At 40.8% G+C, this 5,809-nt stretch overlaps 1 pseudogene; it reads right to left on the bottom strand.

The window, feature by feature from the left end:
* Positions 1-3,397: 3,397 nt before the first annotated feature.
* Positions 3,398-4,826, bottom strand: LOC147640199 (chalcone synthase pseudogene; annotated as a pseudogene).
* Positions 4,827-5,809: the final 983 nt, after the last annotated feature.

Raw genomic sequence — 5,809 nt, forward strand, 5'->3', positions numbered from 1 at the left:
ATTAAGGGTGCAAAGTCAAATGACCCTCACATCCACATAAATACATTTGAGCAGGCATGGAAGGTCGAAGTGTGGTTTAAAATAGCTAAAAACTTGAACAAATAATCACTTCCCGATGATTAAGGGTGCAAAGTCAAATGACCCTCACATCCACATAAATACATTTGAGCAGGCATGGAAGGTCTATAAGCCAATAAGAGAACTCTTAAAGGATCTAAAGAGAGATCAATTTGCTACCACCTTTGAAGATATTCTAATGGATTGGCTCATGCAATTTGATGATGACCATTTTTCTAACTATGCTGAGTTGAGGGATGCATGCGCGAAGATGTTCACAAGAACATAGGTTTCTCTTTTCTTATTCTTATTTTGTTCTTCTCTCCTTGTCATATTACCTTATGTTTGATGAGAAGTCGAAGTAGAAGAAAAATGAAATCTTTTTATTCCTTTTCCTCTCCATATGTAACTAAAAACGAAGAAAGGAGAGGAAGTGGAGAGTAAATTAAGTAGGCATGTTAGTATAAATAATACAAGACATAGACTGGGAGGAATATCATTAAATTCAATAGAGTGCCCACCATCGTGTGCACAAGGTTTTAGGATCTCTCAACCTAGATAACATGACTTTGTCGAAGGCAATTGGATTTTATATTGATGCTAGTGGCATGGCTCTCTCTCTCTGTCATATTATGAAATATCCTTTTTCACAAAATTCATAGCATCTCCATCAAGTTAAAACTAATAATGTTTGAACAACATGAATGCTACTCCTTTGTTTTGTAAATAAATACAAGTAATTGCAAACAAAGGTTGTTCTTTGCTTGATTCTTATTAAAGTGTTCACATTTCACGTTCATTAATCAAGTCATTAGTCTCTTCATCCCCTCATTGATCATATCCACCACACTAGTGTTATATCAATTCGGTATAAAAGCCTTTCCCTTGTTTAATAGCATTTAAACCATTACACAATTTGTCTTTCGTTTACCCAAGTTCCTACCCTTTAATTTTTATTTTCATTATTAGTTTTTAATTAAACCTGTGAAAACTACACTATGCTCAAAGCATAATCTACTACGATGAAGACAATCACATGTTTTTTGTGATAAGGGTTGGTAGCTAAGATCTCAAGACTAGATATTAAACATGATTTTGTAAAGCCTTATAAGGCTTATTACTTGTTTCATTAACATTGAGCAATGTGCACAATAGATTGAGGGAGAGCAGCACTTTGCATGATTTGTACACCACTAGATGATCCTAAGACCAAGCATGCCTTTTAAAGAACCTTGTTGATGTAAACGAGTAGTCAACCCCACTTCAAAACATCCAATAAAATGGTGTGAACCATTGTGTTTGCTTTATAGCCATTACCAAGATCAAGCTTTCATTTGATGTTACAAAATCCAAACGAATGTTTGAAACAAAGATAAATTCTAACCTATGCTTAATATTTGGGATAAATAAGGCTTAAACACCTTCATGGTATAAGAGGGCGTTGCTATGATGCATAAACAAAATCTTTATAGATAATTTATAAGTGCATGTTTTGGCTAAGATGTCTAATCGATAATGTTATGAGTAGTATATATAGTGTGCAAAATCATGAAGTGATGAAGTTTTCTCAGCGAACAAAAAAGTTTTAAAGGGGATGCACATGTAAAATAAGTTTTTTCAATACATGAATTTTTGTGTCTATAATTGAGTGAATTGTTGATGTCATAAATTCTCTCAAGGTTGGTAAAACGAAAGTTTCCTTGCAAAAGTTTTGATCAAGATTAATGTGCCCACATAGGTTTGCGAGAGGGAGGTATGTTTTTGGAAGCCCACACTTGCATGTGTGAAGAAAGTGCATTTTTTGAAGCCAGCTTTTCTTTTATGTTAAGGTATTTACAAAGATCTTCAAGATGTTAAAGTTTTACTGGAGCACCATAAAGAAACTAGAAAATAAACATTATCATGCGCAGAGATTCAAAATAGGAGCACAATGACAAGTATAGAGGAGGAACCAGCCCTTTGTTCTTCAATATGGAAAAGGTAAGCAAATAGTTAAAGAAGCCTATGATTTAACCAACCACTAGCACACTTTAGTCAAGTAAACCTATGTTTGAGTCCCCCTTTATACCTATGTAAAACTCTACTCATTCATAGATAGGAAAGAATGGAATGGAACTTATCATTAAAATCTTACCTTGCTCTCAAGATTATGCCTCTTTAAGTACTAAATCTCAACTGCTTGTCGAAGTTCCACTCTCCTTGAAAGCCTATTGAAAAATGTTTCTAAAGGAAGCTACTATATCTGCCGACAAGGATACTCGCTTCAAGTTCATTCCATTATGATATAGCTACTATAAAAGCGTAATGTGGAGATAGAAAGGTATCATAAGTTAACCTCTGAATGAGTGACCCTCTTCTTGGTACCTATACAGCTTGATCTCCATCATTCTATATCTTCAACATCACATTCATAAGTCAAACACAGCATAATTGCAAGCTTTTGCCCAATAATGAGCATACATTTTTGTTCCAACATGGCTTTAGCAATTTGTAAAATGTATCAATTATTCCTCTATGCAACACCATTCATCTCTCAATTATATACTTGAAGTTATTTACACAATAAGAAACAATCTCATCAAGTAAATTATATTTTTGGTTTAAGCTTCTATCTTTTCTGTTAGGCTTTATTTTTTTTTTCTAAAAAATAAGGTTCTAAGTGTGTTTATTGTCCAACAATATCTCTTTATCCATTGGTAAGTTTCTCTTTTCTTGTTTTTTTTCTGTCTTATTATCTTATTCTTGATGAGAAGTCGCGGTAGAAGAAACATAAAATCTTATATTCTTCTTCCTCTCTGAATGTAAAGAAAAAGAAGAAAGAAGAGAAAGATGAGAAAGATGAGTGTAAATTAATTGGGCGTGTTATTACAAATACTATAAGATGTAGCATGGCAAAGGAATAGCGTTCAAAGCAAGAGAGTGGCCACTGCCGTGTGCTCAAGATTTTAGGACATCTCAACCTAGATAATATGACTTTAGCGAAGGAAAATGGATTCTATATTGATGCTCGTGACACGGCATGCTCTCTCTCTCTCTCTCTCTCTCTCTCTTTCTCTCTCTCTTTGTCATGATAATATTAATCCTTCTTCACAAAATTCATAGCATCTCCATGAGGTAAATACTAAAAACAAGAAATTTTATAATTATGAAATTCAATATGTCTCTTATATGATAAGAGGGCACGCATATAGAGACTTAGTAGAAATGGCAAGAAAAAGACATGTTATCATGGGCCGGAAAGAACGTAGAAATGCCAAGAAGATGAACCACACACGCTACTAATCATCATCTTGCAATAGACCCAACCAACTCTACGAGTGCCCACATGCCATAGCCTTTCTAGTTGTATCTTTATTTAAGGAAAACTAGAATGAATGAAGGTGCCTTGGCCTGAATCTTCCTAGGGTAAAATCCTCTCATATTTTCACTTCTAGCCGAGTAGTTTAAGCAAGGGGGAGGCTCTTAAGGAGAAGAGCCTCGCAAGTCACACCCGGGCCAAAGCTGACGAGCACCCCCCAATCGAAGCCCTCGCCAGAAGTGGCGAGCTTCTTTTCCAGAGAGTTGCGCCGCATCTGCTCCATGATGAAGAAAACACAAGCGCTGGACATGTTGCCGTATTCAGCGAGCACTTGTCTAGTGGCTGCGAGTTTCTCGGGTTTGAGCTTGAGTGCCTGCTCCATTTGGTTTAGAATGGCGGGGCCACCTGGGTGCGTGATCCAGAAGATGTCATTGGGACTAGGGGCATGGCCATCATCATCATGGACATTATCCAGGGCATCTTGCAAGACGGCAGGCAGGTTCTGAGAGACAAGCTGTGGAACGGTTTTGTGGAGGTGGAATGTGAGGCCGATTTGCTTCCAGTGGCCTTGGATGGCACCATCACTGTCGGGCAAGATGTAGGAGCCGGTCCAGTGAACCTGAAACCAGGGCTTCTCCACGTGAGCGATGGGGTCGGAGCCGACGATGAGGGCGGAGGCACCGTCGCTGAACAAAGCCTGACCCACAAGGCTGTCGATATGGGTCTCATTAGGCCCACGAAAGGTCACCACGGTGATCTCACTGCAGACCACTAGCACGCGTGCGCCCTTGTTGTTCTCGGCCAGCTCCGTGGCCATGCGGAGGGCCGTGCCTCCACCAAAGCAGCCCTGCGAGTACAGCATCAGCCTCTTGATATTGTGGCGCAAACCCAGACGCTTGGTGAGAGCCCAGTCCGCCCCGGGCAAGTCCATGCCGCCCGTTGAGCAGAAGACAAGGTGGGTGATGCAGGACTTGGGGCGGCCCCACTCCTCCAACGCCTTGAGGGCAGCTTCCCCACCAAGCCTGGGTATCTCCTCCACCATGTGCTCTTGCCTCGCATCCAAGGACTGGCCCCAGAAGTCGCACATGCTCGGGTTGGCCCGCAGAATCTCCTCGTTCAGGTACATGTGCCTCTTCTGGATGCCTGATCTGTCACCTGCAGTAGTACGTACGTACAGAGGAGAGCAACGTTAGCTTGGAGTTGCGTCTCACCTGCCTATTATTATACAGTATTATTGCAATTATATATATTAGTATATATGAGGGGGCTTACAAATGCGCTGGAACTTTTGCTTGAGGTCGGTCATGTGGTTGCTGTTGGTGACGTTGAAGTAGAAGTCCGGGTACTCGTGCTGCTTGAAGAGGTGCGGAGGGGTGGCGCTGCCCATGGCGAGCACGCTGGCAGGGCCATCGGCTTGGGCTTTGGCTAATTTGGCTTTGCATGCGGCGCCATTGGTGGTGGAGATCGGCATGGCGGCGGCGAGCTAGCTAGCGCAGGAGACGAGACGAGCAGAGCAGGCAGAGGCTACTATAATTTCGGACAGTACTGCGCTCGCTGTGTGTAGCTCAGCCCAAGGGGGTGGCTTAATTGTGATATGGCTGGCTGTGCTGTATTAGAGGGGCGCAGCGCTGCTTGCTTTTATAATGCGCTAGCAGCAGGCCTCCCAATTACTAGTCTTGCCTACGACTAGTCAGTACTACTAGTGCCTCCGTTTTCCTGAGAGGACGCCTGCGATTCCATCACACAACTAGTGCTGCTGTCAATATTATATAAATATAAATATAATATAATATTATGGCCACCAATAAAATGTTCTCTCGATATAATTTGTGTGGAGAAAGTGTATAAATTATGCGAACTATACTATATCGATTTTGGACTAAATTCAATATATGTGACTTTATTATTTATGTTCTTGCGTTAGGATATAATTATACACATATATAACCATACAATAGTATGGTATATAAATCATACAGAGAGATTAACGTGCTCGTACTGAGGACTTACTGGACGACGGCTGCAGACCGAAGTCTAGCAGATCCTCATGAACTGGTTGGTGTGCACAATCGAACTTTGTCACGAAGTCTCACGACTGATATCCGACTAATATTCTAGTTCCGCTTCAAACACAACCTTTGCCCTTGTCTCTCTCGCGCCCAGTAACATGCACATCGTGCGTACATTCCCGGTCTAATAGAATTTGTGGTCTCCTTATATACGCATGCGCCACGTTTCAACCAAAGTTGGTGTCACTCGGGACTTCTTTACCACCTCCCCCAAAAAGAGGAAAGCCTCTCAAACATCATTAGACTGGTCATTATTATTCACATGCTATATTATTCTTTATATAAGTTATAAAATCATGTTTGCTATCGTTGTCCTCCCTAGAAAAGCTAAAGCTGCTGCAGTGGGAACAATAGACAAGGAAAACCAATAAACCTTGCATGTCCA

The sequence above is a fragment of the Cibotium barometz genome, chromosome 3 (assembly GCF_041138505.1).
Source record: "Cibotium barometz isolate CiBa-2024 chromosome 3, ASM4113850v1, whole genome shotgun sequence".
In the NCBI taxonomy this organism is placed as follows: Eukaryota; Viridiplantae; Streptophyta; class Polypodiopsida; order Cyatheales; family Cibotiaceae; genus Cibotium; species Cibotium barometz.